At 46.0% G+C, this 15,056-nt stretch overlaps 1 protein-coding gene across 2 annotated transcripts in view; it reads left to right on the plus strand.

Annotated features, from left to right (window-relative positions):
- The window catches only part of Srgap3 (SLIT-ROBO Rho GTPase activating protein 3), a 246,053-nt gene that overhangs the window by 124,641 nt on the left and 106,356 nt on the right, over nucleotides 1-15,056 (plus strand). The gene's annotated exons all lie outside the window — the stretch shown is intronic.

Raw genomic sequence — 15,056 nt, forward strand, 5'->3', positions numbered from 1 at the left:
ACATGAGACCTCTGCCTCATTTCAGGACATCCTGACCCTGTCTAGTTGTGTTTTAACTGGGTAACAGCCAGCCCTCTTCTAAATTCCTCCAGCACAATACCTTAAAATCTCTTCTCCATAGAATGGGTTCTCAAGCATTCCTCTTCCTTGCTCCCCTGGAGGACCAGAACCCGTTCCCTGCCTTATTTACTAATTTATGACACAGAAACCCTCCCCAGTTGTGATTTCTCACACACCAACCTCTGAGTGTACAGAGGCCCCATCTGATTTGGCGGGCTGTGAATCCTGCAGCTGCAAATCATAGCCCTGGCTGAGCTGACTCTGGAGCCATCCTCTCCTTGGCTCCCTGGGCTGCAGAGATAGGGCAGTGTGGAGAGCTTGGGTCCCATCTCCATGTGCTCCTTCCTCTTGATTTGGAGTCAGTTCTCTCCCCATTCTAAGTGTGCACATTGGAGAGAGGGGGAGAGGTGGGACTGGAGACATGGGGTGGGGGGAAGTCCCCTGCTCTCTTGCATAGCCTGTAATGAGCTCGACCAGCCCCCCATGGGTTCATTAAGGGAGCCACCAGACGGAACAGGAGCCCCAGCTGGCAGTCGGGCCAGGCAGGCTGCTTGTCACAGTTTGAAAGTCTAATTAAGGTGTCACCCAGGCCTGTGCAGCTGGGGCAGGCCCTCTGCACGATGCTAATGTGCTCATGCAGCCCCTGATGGCTTTTGGAGAGTCTCTAGATCATTTTGGACTCACCTTAGACTCCAGGGCACTGACTGACCCCTGACCGCTTCTTGTTTGGAGATCAGGGCACAGGAGCTGTGCTGTGCCCTGGGTCTTTCATCCTGACCATCCTGAGAAGCCTTGTCCTGCTGTCTACAGAATCTCCATTTAAGAATTTTCAGGCAAAATAGCTTCTCAGTCTTGGGTGCAGGGCTTAGGATTTGTTTTATTCTCACTGCAATGGGCCCAGTTCTGGGCAGAGATGGGATGTTTGTGAATGATAGGAAGAGAGGGAGGAAGAAAGGAAGGAAGAAGAAATGGAGAAGGGCAGGCAGGAAGGAAAGAGAACCAGTGGAGGGAGGGAGCAAGGAAAGAAGGAGGAGAGAAGAAATAGAGGAAGGCAGACAGGAAGGAAGAAGAAATAGAGGAAGAAAGGAGGGAGGGAGGGGAAAGGAAGGAAGGAGAATAAAGAAAGGAAAAGAGGGCTGGAGGAAGGAAGGAGGAAGGGATGAAGGGATTTACTTACTTGGTCTGTACATTCCCTTCTGACTGAGAGATTTGGTTCAGAGAGGGAATCCAGCTGTCCAGATCTCACAACAAATTAGAGGCAGAACTGGGACAGAGACCTGGGTCCCTTCCCTCTAAATCTAGTGTGCTTCTCTCTGCTCTGTGGGCCACATCTCTTAGCTGACTTCTATTTACTTGCACAATAGGAAAATTTACAGCTGCCAGGAGGTGCTGTGTTCTGGGTTAGACTCACCTGGGTTGAGTTTTGTGCAGGAGTCAAAGAAAAGCTCTGGTGATAACTCTGGGTCTCCATGGGGCAGGCTGAGCATTTGGAGAGCAATATCATCATGTTTCTTTTCTATCAGCTCGTGCTTCCACTCTAACAACCCTGACATCTTTGCTGTTTCATAATCCTGATGATAACCCAGGGGAGTAGTGAGGGAACTCATGGTTTTATCCCAAACAAACTGCAAGCCAGAAAAGCCAAGTAGCTTCTTTGACCAAGGACACAGAGTGAGCTGTTGGGCTTGAGAATCCAGGGTTCCTGACTTCCAGGTTGGCTTCTCTTTCCAAGAAGCCATGGGATCCTTTCTTTACTTAAAATGCATGTATTGAGGGCCTCTTTTTTCCTGGGACTGGGCCCAGTGCTGATAACACTAAGGTAAATAAAGCACAGTTTCTGCTCTTGAGTACTGAGTCAAGGGCATAGCTCAGGGATGCTGTAATCTGGCATGGTTGGTTCAGGCTCAGGCACCCAAGTGGCTGTGACTTTGAGCCATCAGCCCTCAGCATTTTAGATGTCTCTTGCTCTGGAAACTCCCTTAATTCTGACCTGGTGCCTTTCCCTGTCTGCCCACAATATTCATATGTTCCTATTTACTTATTCACTTTTTATTTACTGAGCATCTACTGCATTCCAGTCTTCAGGTCTATGGTGGTAAGCAAAATAATCTTGATTCCTGCCATGGTGAAATTTATATTTGTGGAGGAGATAATTGAAGAATAAAGCTTTAAAAACTAAATAAAAGAAAAGACAAACTTTAATCAAATGATTTTCAAGATGAGCTTTCTGGTTGTCTATTCTGTGTAATAGGAACATGCCCACTTTTGATGTCTCTCCTGATTTAACGGGTCAGGGATGTGGGCAGGACTTAGTGGGGTGATTCTTCTGCTTTATGTGGCATTGACTGGAACTGCTCAGTGATACTAACCTGGTGGCTTGTCTGCTCTGGAGGGTCCAAGATGGCTTTACTCACATGCCTGGTACTTTGATGGGAATGGCTAGAAGCCTGGGCCACTTTCTCCATGTAGTGTCAGACTCTAGACCCAGTAGCTCAGGACTGGGAGAGAGCAAGATGGCTTCCACGGAGCTCATAAAGGATAATCCTAGACCTGGTCCCCTGGATCCTATTGGTCAGAGCAGTTTCAGCTCTAGCTCAGCTTCATGGGAGGGGAGATGAAGCCCTCCTCTCATTGGAGGAAGTGTTAAGAGCTTGGCAGTACTCTTTCATCCTCCACACTTAGTAGTATAGTAGTCATCACATTGAGGACTTCTTCAGGAAGTGGTGTTTATGCTAAGACCTGGGAGATGAAAGGGAGCAGCTTTGGGGACAGTGTGAGAGGGAAGGAATCCCAGGTGACTAGAAGTAGCTGAGGGAGACTAAGAAGTCCTTGAGGCTCGCAGAGAGAGGCTAGCATGATCTAGTTTGTATTTTTCTGACTACTGGGTTGGAGGGGCTGAGGATGGAGTGGAGGAGACTCCAGGGTGTGGGTGCAGCTCCTTAGAAAGGAGGTAATCAGGACCTGGGGGCAGAGTAGAGATGGCAAAGTAAACACCTGTGAAATCTCTCAGTGGTGGGAAGAAGGAAGGGAGAAAAATCAAGGGTGTTGCCCTCTGTTGACTTGGGATGGAAAGAAGCTGAGGAGGAGGGTGAGGCAGAGTCACCATCCTGTCTTGTCCCCTTCTGATGACTGTCTCTCCCTTTGGATGGGCACTAGACTGCAAGCTCATAGGTGGTAGAGAGGGTGGCTGGTGAGCTGGGGGGATAGTCCCTAATAACTAGGGCAAGTCTTGGCACATGTTAGCACTAAATATTGAGTGAATTAATGAAATTTAGGTGCTGATTAGAATCGCTGGGGATGTGTGTAGACTACGTCTTTTTCCACCTTAGGAGCTGGGTGATGTCATCTGGGCAAAATGTCACCCACTCGAGTGACTGATACCTGGCACTGTGTTGCCGAGATGACGGGGTAGACTTGATGGTGGTTTCCCTATCTGGAACATGGTGATTAACCGAAGACTAGAGCTGGACAGTTTACAAAGCTTGGACAGATGGAAGCTTGTCAGAAATGCAAAATCTTGGGCCTCACCCCTCACCTGTGGCAAGATCCAGGAATCAGCATTAACAACCTCTCCTGGGGGTTCTAGTGTCCATTCACTTTTTTTCCCCCTCCCAGTCCTGAGGCTTTAACCCAGTGACACTCTACCATTGAGCTACATTCCCAGCCCTTTTTATTTTATTTTTAAATTTTGAGACAGAATCATATTAAGTTAGCTAGTCTGACCTTGAGTTTACAATCTTGCTGTTTTAGCTTCTTGAGTCACTGGGGTTACAGGCATGTGTTACTGCACCCTGCTATCTCTTCACTTTTTTTGTGGCGGGGGTACCAGTGATTGAACCCAGGGGGCACTTGACCAATGAGTCACATCCCCAGCCCTATTTTGTATTTTATTTAGAGACAGGGTCTCACTGAGTTGCTTAGTGCCTCACTCTTACTGAGGCTGGCTTTGACCTCTCCATCTTCCAGCCTCAGCCTCCCGAGCATTTGAGATTACAGGCACGTGCCAACACGCTCAGCCTCTATTCACTTTTTTAAAAAAATTGTTTTTTAGTTGTAGATGGACACAATACCTTTATTTATCTTTATGTGGTGCTGAGGATCGAACTCAGTGCCCCACACATGTTAAGCAGGCACTCTACCACTAAGCTACAACCCCAGTCCTCTATTCATTTTTAAGACCCATGCAGAATGATAGTTTTCTGGATGATAAATGTTTTACAGCTCACTTTCAGGCTGCACTGGCCCTCCCTCCTGCTCACCAGTATAAAATCCACAGTCTGCTGCCCTTTTCAGGCCAGGCCTAACATGAGCTTGGCTTTTTCTTTTGAGGGCCTGGAGCTGGAATTCCTTCCTGAGTGGGAACATGGCATGGAGGTTGGCAAATAGGGTTCCTGAGAACCTACCTCTTGGGTGGATGGTCTGGCCCAAACAAGTTGGGTAATTCTGAGAACTATTCCTGGGATGAAGACTTCTGCTTCCTCCAGAGAAATGTTTTCTAAAACACTTTTTAAAAAATATTTTTAGTTGTAGATGGACACAACACTTTTATTTTTTTTAATTTATTTTTTTATATGGTGCTGAGGATTGAACTCAATGCTTCACACATGCTAGGCAAGCACTCTACCACTGAGCAACAACCCTAGCCCAAAGAATCAGTACTTTGAGATGTATGTTAGAGAAAGAGAGCAAGAGGCAGAGAGGCAGAGACAAGGAGAGAGGGAAAGGTGAAAGAGAATGAGAAAAAGAGTTCTAAGTTTGGGGACCACTGGCTGCTATTATCATCCCTCTTCAAGATTTTTGACATGACTTAGCATATGGAAGGCTGAGAAGTTTCACAGTAAATAAGCTTTTTGCCTTCTTTCTGAAAGCTTTTGACCATGAAACTTTTCTTTCAATAACATGTATTAATATTTCATACACTAGCACTCCTTGGGACTTAATTTACAAAGTTCTGCTCTAGACAAACAGCAGTTTCCTCCCTTAGAACGGATGTTCCAATGCTCCATGTAAACAGTCCACCATATTTGGGGTGACAGAGGCCCCTTGTATGCTGATCCCTTCATTTTTAATGGTCCTCACCTTCCCGGGGATATACCTGATGAAGACACACTATCCAGAGGGGCTTAGTGTTGCTTGCTGCCATTTGGACCACTGTGGTGAGTGGGTGGGTAGAGGGCAACAGGGAAATCTATTCTATTATGCTAAAAATGTTTGGGGAAAGTCAGAATTTGAAGAGCTAGAGGTTTTTGGCTAGTTAATGAATAATATTCTATGCAAATGTTCTGGACCAGGGAGGTTTGGAGTATCTTTCAGCTTCACAGAGCTGTTGATAGAGAGGATTCCAGTGAATAAGTAAGTTCATTTCCAAGAAAACACTTTTTCTTGGGGATAAAGCATTGCAGTTTTTTCCCCCCATAGATGCATCATTTCCTCTAAAAGATGGTAAAATTTAGACTTAGCCTTCCAGATTATTCCTAAACAGAGAAGCGCTCTTGTAGTGTATAAATTGAGCCCACAAATGTGCAAAGGATTCAGGATTAAAAGGTTTGCTCAGGGGCTGGGATTGTAGATCAGTGGTAGAGCGCTTGCGTAGCATGTGTGAGGCATTTGATTCTCAGCACCACATAAATAAAGAACAAAAGGTGCATCAACAACTAAAAATATATATTTAAAAAAAAAAAGGAGGTGGGGATGGAGAAGGACTTCAGATGGGGCTCTTGTCGCTGTTGCTAGTTGTTACTATTACCATAATTAGAATACAGTTTTTGTAGAGACAGACAAGGCAGGGCACCAAAGATAGTAGGAAATAGTTTTATTTGACTGCAGCCAGGTTCAGAGGGCACAATTTTTACTGTAATCAATTAATCCCCTGAACCCTGAGTTCAGGTAGTTTCAGAATTTTTATACCCAGCATGTAAGGGGAGGGGCCCAGAAGTTCACAGTCTGCAGAAGTTCACATAAAAGCAGCTTTTTCTTTCACTGTTCTGGGCAGGTTAACCCTTCAAGGACAACACCTGAGAAGAGGAGAAGAAGTTCTCCCTCTGCCAGCTGTTACCCAATTGCTAACTTCTCTTATCTTAGAAATGTAGACATTTTTGTGAAGCTCCAGCTCAAGGCCAGAGGCCTTGTTAAAGAATTTGTCTTTTTTTTTTTAATCACATTTTGGCATTTGCAAACACACTTCTACAAACTACTATACTGGATAAATGTGAAAAACTAGTAAAGGGGCGTTTAGCACCTGGAGTGCTGATTTCTTCCAGGCCAGTGACCAAGTAAAATAAGCAACAAGGAAATAGGAAGTTTACCTACATTGAACTCTTTTGCTGATAGTCCTAAAATCAATTATGGTGAAGATTTTTGGAGAAGCTTAGTTAAGATTTTCTGTGGAGGAGGGGGTACCACTACACAGTACAAGTACACAGTAATAAGTTTAATTTGTTACATACCCTTCATGTCCTCATGACCACGTGCTCTACCAGATGAATAATATGCATTGTCTCATTTGAACCTTCATGGTAAGCTGTGTGCTCTGGATGACAGATACCTCTTTATATCTCTAGTTGAAAATATTGTGGTTTTGAGAAATAGTTATTTGCCCAGAAAGACACAACTAGAACTGGTAAATGGCACAGCTAGAATTTTAATCTTCCTTTTTCTTACTCCAGAATGTAAACTGCTTCCAGCCACACTGCATGAGCTTGGGTTCATTTCATCCCCGCTCTGGTCTGGCTCAGTGATTCCTGACCCTAGTAAACCATCTGACCAGATCACATCCTCCTTGTGTGAGTCTCAGGGTTCCCACCTCCCTGCCTGGCTAACTCCTACTCATCTCACAAAGGCCAGCTTAGGGCATGCCTCCTCTGCAGAGCCACTGTGGTAGGTTCCAGGCCTACAGTCAGTTGCTCCTTTAGCCCAGTTAGTTGTGTATATCTTTCATGGGGTTCAGGCTGTATTATCAGAGAGTGATCAGGTTTCATTCTGTCGGCTACTTGAAAGCAAGGAGCCATTTCTAGTCTATTTCGTCTCTCTCCCTCTCTCTCTCTCTCTCTCTCTCTCTCTCTCTCTCTCTCTCTCTTTCTTTCTTTTTTTAAAGAGAGAGAGAGAAAAAGAGAGAGAGAAATTTTTTAATATTTATTTTTTAGTTTTCGGTGGACACAACATCTTTATTTTATTCTTATGTGCTGCTGAGGATCGAACCCAGCATCCCATGCATGCCGGGCGAGTGCGCTACCGTTTGAGCCACATCCCCAGCCCTCTCTCCCTCCTCCATATGTGTGTGTGAATATACAATTCTGTATGTATCTATCGTTCTGTCCAACCACTACCTACCTACCAACTTACGCACCTATCTATCATACTCTATTCAAAATTTTTAATGAATTGCTGTGGAGGCTTTCTTTAAATAAACAAATGGAATAGGTTTCTTTTATGTGGCTATAGGAGAGAAGTGAGGCCAAAAGGCCTTTCAGAGAAGCAGGCTTCAAGTCGATCTTGATTCCATTAGCCTGAGTTTTCTAGCCAAAGAAAGGGCTTCCCCTAGAGGTGCTGAGTTCTCCATCCACTCAAAAGCCAGGTATTTTTTGGAGGGGAGGTTTCTATAACATGATGAATAAATAAACCCCACCAGTGTTCCTCAAAATAAGGGAGGGATCTCTGATAACACACACACCATAAATATTGAATTATCCTTTCACTTCTCTTTCAAACTTTTCAGTGGCCTCAGGAAGAGATTCTCAGTTTGGTCCTAGTGTGTTGTTAACACTCTGTAATCTCTTGACGGAGGCAGACCTCAGGCTTCAGCACCCTCCTAAGATTGAATAGTACTGTTTTGTTTCTTTTGAATTTATTTGTTCAGTTACCTTCTATTTATGGCAAATAATGCTTTTAAAAAAACAACCTAAGACTAAGGAAGGTCCTTTGTAAATAAATTTATTTAAATAAAGAAAGAAAAACATATTAAGTATGGTGGCATGCAGGAATGGCTGAAGCCAGTATCAACTCATCCTAGGACCCCTTCCTGGTCTTTCTGGAAAATTAACATCTTTCATCTCTACCTTCTCCATTAGCCATCTTCTGCTTTTCATTGCTGGAAATGATTTTACGACAGGGGGCTCAGCCTAGAGTCTGGTCTTTCCTATGGCTGCGGCCCCTTTTTCCTCTTCCAATTTCTTCATCTGGCTTTCTCAACTTCTACTCTAGAATCCTCAAAGACTATAATCAGCAAACTTCAATATCTGAATCAGGATGCAACCTATCCATGTATGTATATGTTTGATATACACATAAACATGAGCATCATTTAATTTTTATATTAAAAATGAAAAATGGATGTTGTAATAAGGGAAATTTTTAATGAATAGTAATAAGTAGGGGTTTAGTTTTGACTCAATTCCGTGAGTAAAATAATAATGACCTTCAAAGATTCCATAGGACCTCACACTTGTCAAATTCTGTCACCAGACTTTAGTTGCTGAAATCCTCCCAAACATCCTGGTGGGGTGGGGAGAGTCAGGGAAGATGGCATCACTCCCACCTGACAGGCAAGAAACCTGAAGGTCAGGCAAGTGAGCCCTCTAGCCTAGGCTCCACAGCTGACTGTTAAAAGAACTGGCCAGAGGTGCTGTGAGCCGGGGCCCCTTTGTCTACCCACTGTGGTACACACCATGTGGGGCACCATTTTGCAGGTGGATAAACCAAGGCAAAGAGGCTTGCAGGCAAGGGGATAATGGGGTTGCCTAGGGACTGGTTTCTGGGCCAGGGACTTTCGTTCAGCAGGTCAAAGGTGGGCTCAGAGGTGCTGCTGGACACCAGACCTAGTGTGTTATTACCATACTGACTTGTCCGGAATGGGATCCCAAAGGAACCAGAGCAAGTGAATGAATCTGCCGCAAGGTGGTGAGTGAGGCACGAAACATTTGCTGTGGGCCTCGGCACTCACATAGGAGTTTGCAGGAGGAGAAGGTAACAATGAAGAATGATAACCAACATTTTTTGAAACCCTACTGTGAATGTATGTTTGTCTACATCCGTGATTCGTTTGATTTTCCCAACAACCTAGTGAGACAGTAATAATAGTAATAATTATCATTTGTTGGGTTTGATACTCAAAGCGTCATGTGAATTGTCTCATTTAAATCCTCAATGCACCATTCTGAGGCAGTTGTTACCTCGTTTTATAAATAAAGAAAAAGTTTAACTAACTTCCCAAGTTCACTTCATTGATAATGGACAGAGGAGGCACTTGAACCCCATGTGACCTCGATTCCACAGCACCTGTGTGGGTAAGCAGAGCCCACTTTGGCCAGGTGACCCAACGAGGGAATTAGTCCCCTTCAGAATGACTGTGTCTTAATGCTGCCAAATAGCAGTGGAGCCACACGCTTGCCTCAGAGGGGAGCTGGCGGGGGTAGGGGAGTCACAAGAAATGTGGACATGTATTGAAATATCACACTGAACCCTACTGACGTACAATTAGCACATGTTCATCGAGAATAAAATAAGCTAAAAGGAAAGAAAGAAATAGATAAATGAAGAAATCCATCACTGCCTTACAATAGCTTTCTGGAGAAGACTACTATGAGCAGAGAAGGGACAAGGGAGGTGGCTGATGGGGTAGGCCCGAGTGCCAGCTACTAAGAGCAGATTAAATCCTCTGCATCTATGGTTCATGGCTCCTCTCATGGGCACCAGAAAGATGTCTGAGGCATTCTATGAACTCTCCTTGGGCCTTCCTGATCCACTTGGCCTGATAGCCTGTGTGGGAATTTTATCGTGTCCCCCTCAAAATTCATATGTTGAAGTCCCAAAGACTAGGGTCCTCACAGAGGTCATCAAGTAAAAATGCAGTCATGAGGGTGGGCCCTCGTCAGACATGACTGGCCTTAGGCAAAGGGGAGCTTTGAACCCACAGAGGATGCATGGGAAGAACCTGTGTAAGAATGAGGACTGAGACCAACATGATGCTTCTCCACACCAAGAAATTCCATGGAGCTCCAGCAAACCACCAGGAGCCAGGATAGAGGCCGGAGCAGACTCCACCACACAGCCTCAGAAAGAGCCTTTGGACCCCTTGATCCTAGACTTCTAGCCTCCAGAACTGTGAGACAGCAGCTTTCTGTTTCTTCAGGGCTCTACTTTGTGCTACCTCTCTGGCCTTGTTTTGACCCCTTATCAAGTCCCCATCTGCCCTCTGGTTATGCTCACCTCCTCTCAGTTCTAGAAGATGCCCATGCACATAGGGCCTTCCCACTTGCTGCTAGAGTATTCTTTTTGATTCCTGTGTCATCCTTCTGGTCCTAGCTTAGGGACACTTTTTACCTAGTGAACAGATATTTTATGAGAGCAGACTGTGTGTGCTCAGCCCTGCCTGGACACCAGAGAAACAGTGAGAGAGGGGGACAGAGACCAGGAACCAAGGAAAACAAACAAGCAGATGCCAGGTGCCATTGTAACAATGAGATAGGGGAGTGTGATAGAGATGGGGAGTTGCTGAGGGGCAGGGAGGGCTCAAGGAGGAGAAACACCTCAACTAATGGTAATGACAAGAAGAACCAGCATGGCCCACTGACACCTTCCCTAGGTAAGGTCACCTCCATCTTGTTACAGTCTCTCCAGGTTCACAGTCCGTCTCAGCATCCCAGTTGTCTATCGTTTATGTGACTATATGATTGTTATATGAGACCCTTACTAGACCAGAAGCTCCAGAAAGCATGGGGTGTGGCTCCTTTTGTTTACCATTACTGGGCACAGACACGCACTGGGTTATTATTTGCTGAATTAATGATTCACACTACAACAAGAAAATGTGATGAATTCCAAATCCTGCCTGGGGAAGCTTAGGGTAGCAAGAGGTTAACCACACCTTTCTGGCCCTGAAGGTAATTGAGGTTACATTTTTAAAGAGCAAGTTTGCTGGCACAGCCTGAGCAAGCCCAATAGAAGGTTTGAGAACATCCTGGAAGGGAGCAGGAAGTCAGTGATAGGGATTTGGCACCTGGGGCTAGTGTCAGCTGCAGGATCACCTCCCTCCCAGAGGGACCAGGATCCTAGGGCAATGGATTTGGATTCATCTGCAATGTGGAGCTCTGCAGCCTTGGAAATGGGTTCTGTTCACTGAAAGGAATTTTCCGGCCCCCAGCCGAGAAGCTGGAGAGACTAGCTCACTGCTAATTTCATTTTCCTAACTCACCAGCTTGGCAAGGCCCAACTTCTCCAGCTTCAGTCTCTTGGAACCTCATACCCACCTCCCTTAGCCAAAGAAAGAAAGAAAGCTGTGACTCACCAGAAACGTTCATTGCTATTTTCTATCCATAAAAAAAGAAAATATATACATATGCGAAAGTTCCAACATTATGTCTTAGCTCAGCAGCTTCTGCCTGCTGAGGAGACACTTGGATGCAAGATTAGAAAAGTAGAATGATCGCTCGAATGTGCCTTCGATGAGAGAGTGCCTGCCTGGGTTTATTCTGACATCTTCCCAAAGCAAGCCTGCAGAGCAGGCAAAAATGGCTGCTGGTGTGGGAGCCAAAGGGTTCCAGTTTCAACAGTGGGCCCCTGAAAAGGGAAGGACCAACGTTTAAGATTCTAGAGGGCTAGTGTCTGGCTTTGCCATATGTGACCTGGGTGCCCCTTTCTATGGTTTCAGGATAATTCAGATGACTTAGAGGGCGCTCTGCACATTAGATCCTGAAGAAACCCCCAGCTCCACCCAGCCCCTCTCTTTCCTCTTTCTATCTTGCTTGCTCTGCTCCTTTTATACAGGCCTTTTTCAATTCCTTAAATGCACCAAACTCCCTACCCCAGGGACCTTTGCCCATTCTGTTCTCTCTGCCTGGAATCTTCTCCCACCTGCACCCCACCCACCCTCCCACCTTTCCCTGGCTCCCTCCAACTCTTCCTTTAAAGCCCAGTTTAATGGCCCCTTCCTCAGGGATGCTTCACTGACCTCCAAAGTTAGGTCCCTTTGTTCTAGGCTCCTATGGTACAGTACTCCCTTCCTCTCTAGCACCTTCTGCTGATCTCACTCTTTGCACATCTGTGGGAGGCCTCGAGGGATGGCTGACTCGCCCATCATGCTGTTGGCTCTGTGGAGGCAGAGCTGCCTGTTTTCTTCACGATCATGTCCCAAGTCTGGCTCTAACAGAACAGTCAACACAAATGCTTTGAACAGATGAGCTGCTGAAGAATGGTTGCTGAGCTATTTTTTTGTTATTTAACTCTATGGTTTGAGTAGCCAAGCCACGGGCTGACCTGCATAAAGTCACACGACTGGGATGGCAGACACAGGTGAACATCCACCCCTAGGTCAGGTGTCTTTCTGTGCCATCATGCTGTTGCCCCTCCTTGGCCCAGTGAGGTGGTGAGTCCCTGGAACCATGGGGTCAAGGTTCCACAGAGTGGCTGGCTCCAACCCTGACCCTGGATGTGAACAGCTCATCTCATCCTTTGTTGAGAGCCACAGATAGTCGGAATGGCCCCTGACATTTTGCCAGAAGTAATGGTTGAGAGGTGACACCAGCAAGCCATTAAGATGATGATAATTAAGTTAGGCTGTGTATAATTGCTGTGACTGGATGATGCTGGATTGAAACAGGTTGTGTATTCAGTTGTATATTAGACCCCTGCTGTCTGGCAATAGGGTGGCTCCTGCTGCCTCGGGTGCCCGCTACTTTTGAGTTCTCACGGAGTTCCCATTGAGTTCTGGTTGAGCTCTCCTGGGGATTCCTGGGGAGTTCACGTTGGTTGGTGAAGTTCGGTGGAGGGAGTTCTGGTTGGTGTGTGGTGTCCCTGGAAGGGTTGCGTGGGTGGCGTTTGGAGGAGTTCGGAAATAAAGTTTGTTCCTGCTTGAGTGGCTCGTGATTTGTGCCAAGCCAAACTGCGGCAATCCTTTTGGTCTACACATGAGCCACACATGAGGGGGGCCAGGATTGGGCAAAGGTGAGGAGAGCAGAGCCAGTAGTCTTCTAGGCTGACTTGGACTGGAGAATGGGACCTGCTGATTGGATGGTGGGTGTGGAACAGCATCTCTGCAGAGGACAAGCTTGCTCATTGTCACCTCCTAGCCCTCTTCCAAGTCACCAGCAGGAGTGGAGATATGGTAGCCTGGTCCTACCTCCTCCCTCCAGCTGCTGCCTCACCAGGCTTCTTGGGGATCTGCCTCATCCTCCAACATGGTTGTGTGCCTTTGTAAAGTGTCCCTTGACATTCTGTGGTTTTGCAATTCATCCACGTACTTGCGGTCAGCTTTCACGTTTTCCTCTTTAGCCCAGAGGCCTCCATCTAGATGCCCTGTAGTCCTTTAGACTTGTCACGTTCAAATCGAACTTGCCATCTTCTCTTCTTGCCTCACCTCTGACCTGCTCTTGTCCCAACAAAGGCCACCTCTGCTCCCCCAGGTCCAAACCAGAAAACTGGGGGGGTCATCTTGTACATCATTTTCTCTCAGTTACCACCCCAACCCCAATCAACCAATCTCCCAAATCCAATCAGTTTACTACATAAGTATCTATCCCTCCACTTCTGTCTTGGGCACCTGGATGCCACCCTCTTCTGCACAGTGCTGCAGTGAAGGTTTGCAAATATGGTTTTACCCTTTCACTTCCTAGCTTTAACTCCTTCAGTGACTTCCTGCAAACCAGCTCCAAGATGGTTTGTTCTCTTATTGAAACTCCAACTCTATAATGGGATATAGAGGCCCTCAGACATGTGGCATCCACCTAATTCTCCAACCTCATTTGTCACCCTCAACCTCATTCTAGAACATCACTTGTAGATCTCCTCGACTGCATTCAGCTCACCAACATGCCCTCCTGCTTCTTCCTGGCCTTTTGATGATTGTATTTCTCTACCTAGAAAGCTCTTCCTGTGAAACTCCAACCCAGCCTTTACTTCTCAGTCTAGAAAGTGCTTCCTCTAGGAAGCCATTCATGACCACATCACCTCCAGATTTGGGGGAGATGGCTCTCTGCTCCATTTCCCCCTTCCTATGACAACATTCTCTTCTCCTGCATCTTTCTTCTACTCAGATGGAAGGCTTGGGGGGCAGGTGCATTGCAGCACTCATTTGTACCCAACATGCACCCACCCACCCACACACACACACACATACTCTCTCTCTTCTTTCTCTGAAAATCTTATGAATGAAGACCTTTCATCTGCTCTCTTCAAACTGACAAGTCTTGAGTTGCTGCAAAATAATTTCTTCCTCTTATAGTTCAGTCTTCCTTTCTGCTTCTCTGCTTATGTTACTTTGGCTGGGTGACCTAATTAACAGTCCTCAAGCTGTCCCAGTACTACCACGCCTCTTCAAGATCACTTGTCTTTTTCCTTCCCTCTGAAATCTACCTTCTGGCTGTGACTTCCATGTATTTTGCACATTGAATTCCCCGATGATGTTCAGTTCCTGCATTCCAAGTTGAGCTAAGCCCCTAGAGCATTTTAGGTAACAGCTCAATTATCTCATCTCTCCTTTAATCTTTCCATTTCCATCACCAACTTGGAAGCTGTAAGGAATGGGGTAGACAAAAGTATTTTCTGCTCAAACCTACTCCTACCTCTCTCCTTGCAGGTCTTATCTCAGATCATGTCATCAGCATCTGCCCAGTCACATGCGATGCAAACCTCACAGTCTCATCCACTCCCTCCTCCTCCTTCTCCTGTGTTTTCAGGAAGACTCCAAGATGGTCTGTTCTCTTATTGAAAAGTCTCACCAGCATTCAGTGGCCACAGTGCTAACACCCAGGCCTTGTCACATCTCTCCATCTGAACTAAGATTCCCTCCTGATAGTTCCTCCTGCCTCCAGCCCCACATTTATACCCATATTCACCCACGTACCTACCATCCACCCACCCATCTACCCCATCTGTCCATCTTTCCATCCGCCCACTCATCCACCCATCCATCCTCCAGTCTGCCTGCTTCAGACTCTTCTAAAGAGTGTTTAAAAAATATTAATACTAAGCTCTACCACCAGAGATTCTTGCTTAATTGGTTTTTT

The sequence above is a fragment of the Callospermophilus lateralis genome, chromosome 20 (genome assembly GCF_048772815.1).
Source record: "Callospermophilus lateralis isolate mCalLat2 chromosome 20, mCalLat2.hap1, whole genome shotgun sequence".
Taxonomy (NCBI): Eukaryota; Metazoa; Chordata; class Mammalia; order Rodentia; family Sciuridae; genus Callospermophilus; species Callospermophilus lateralis.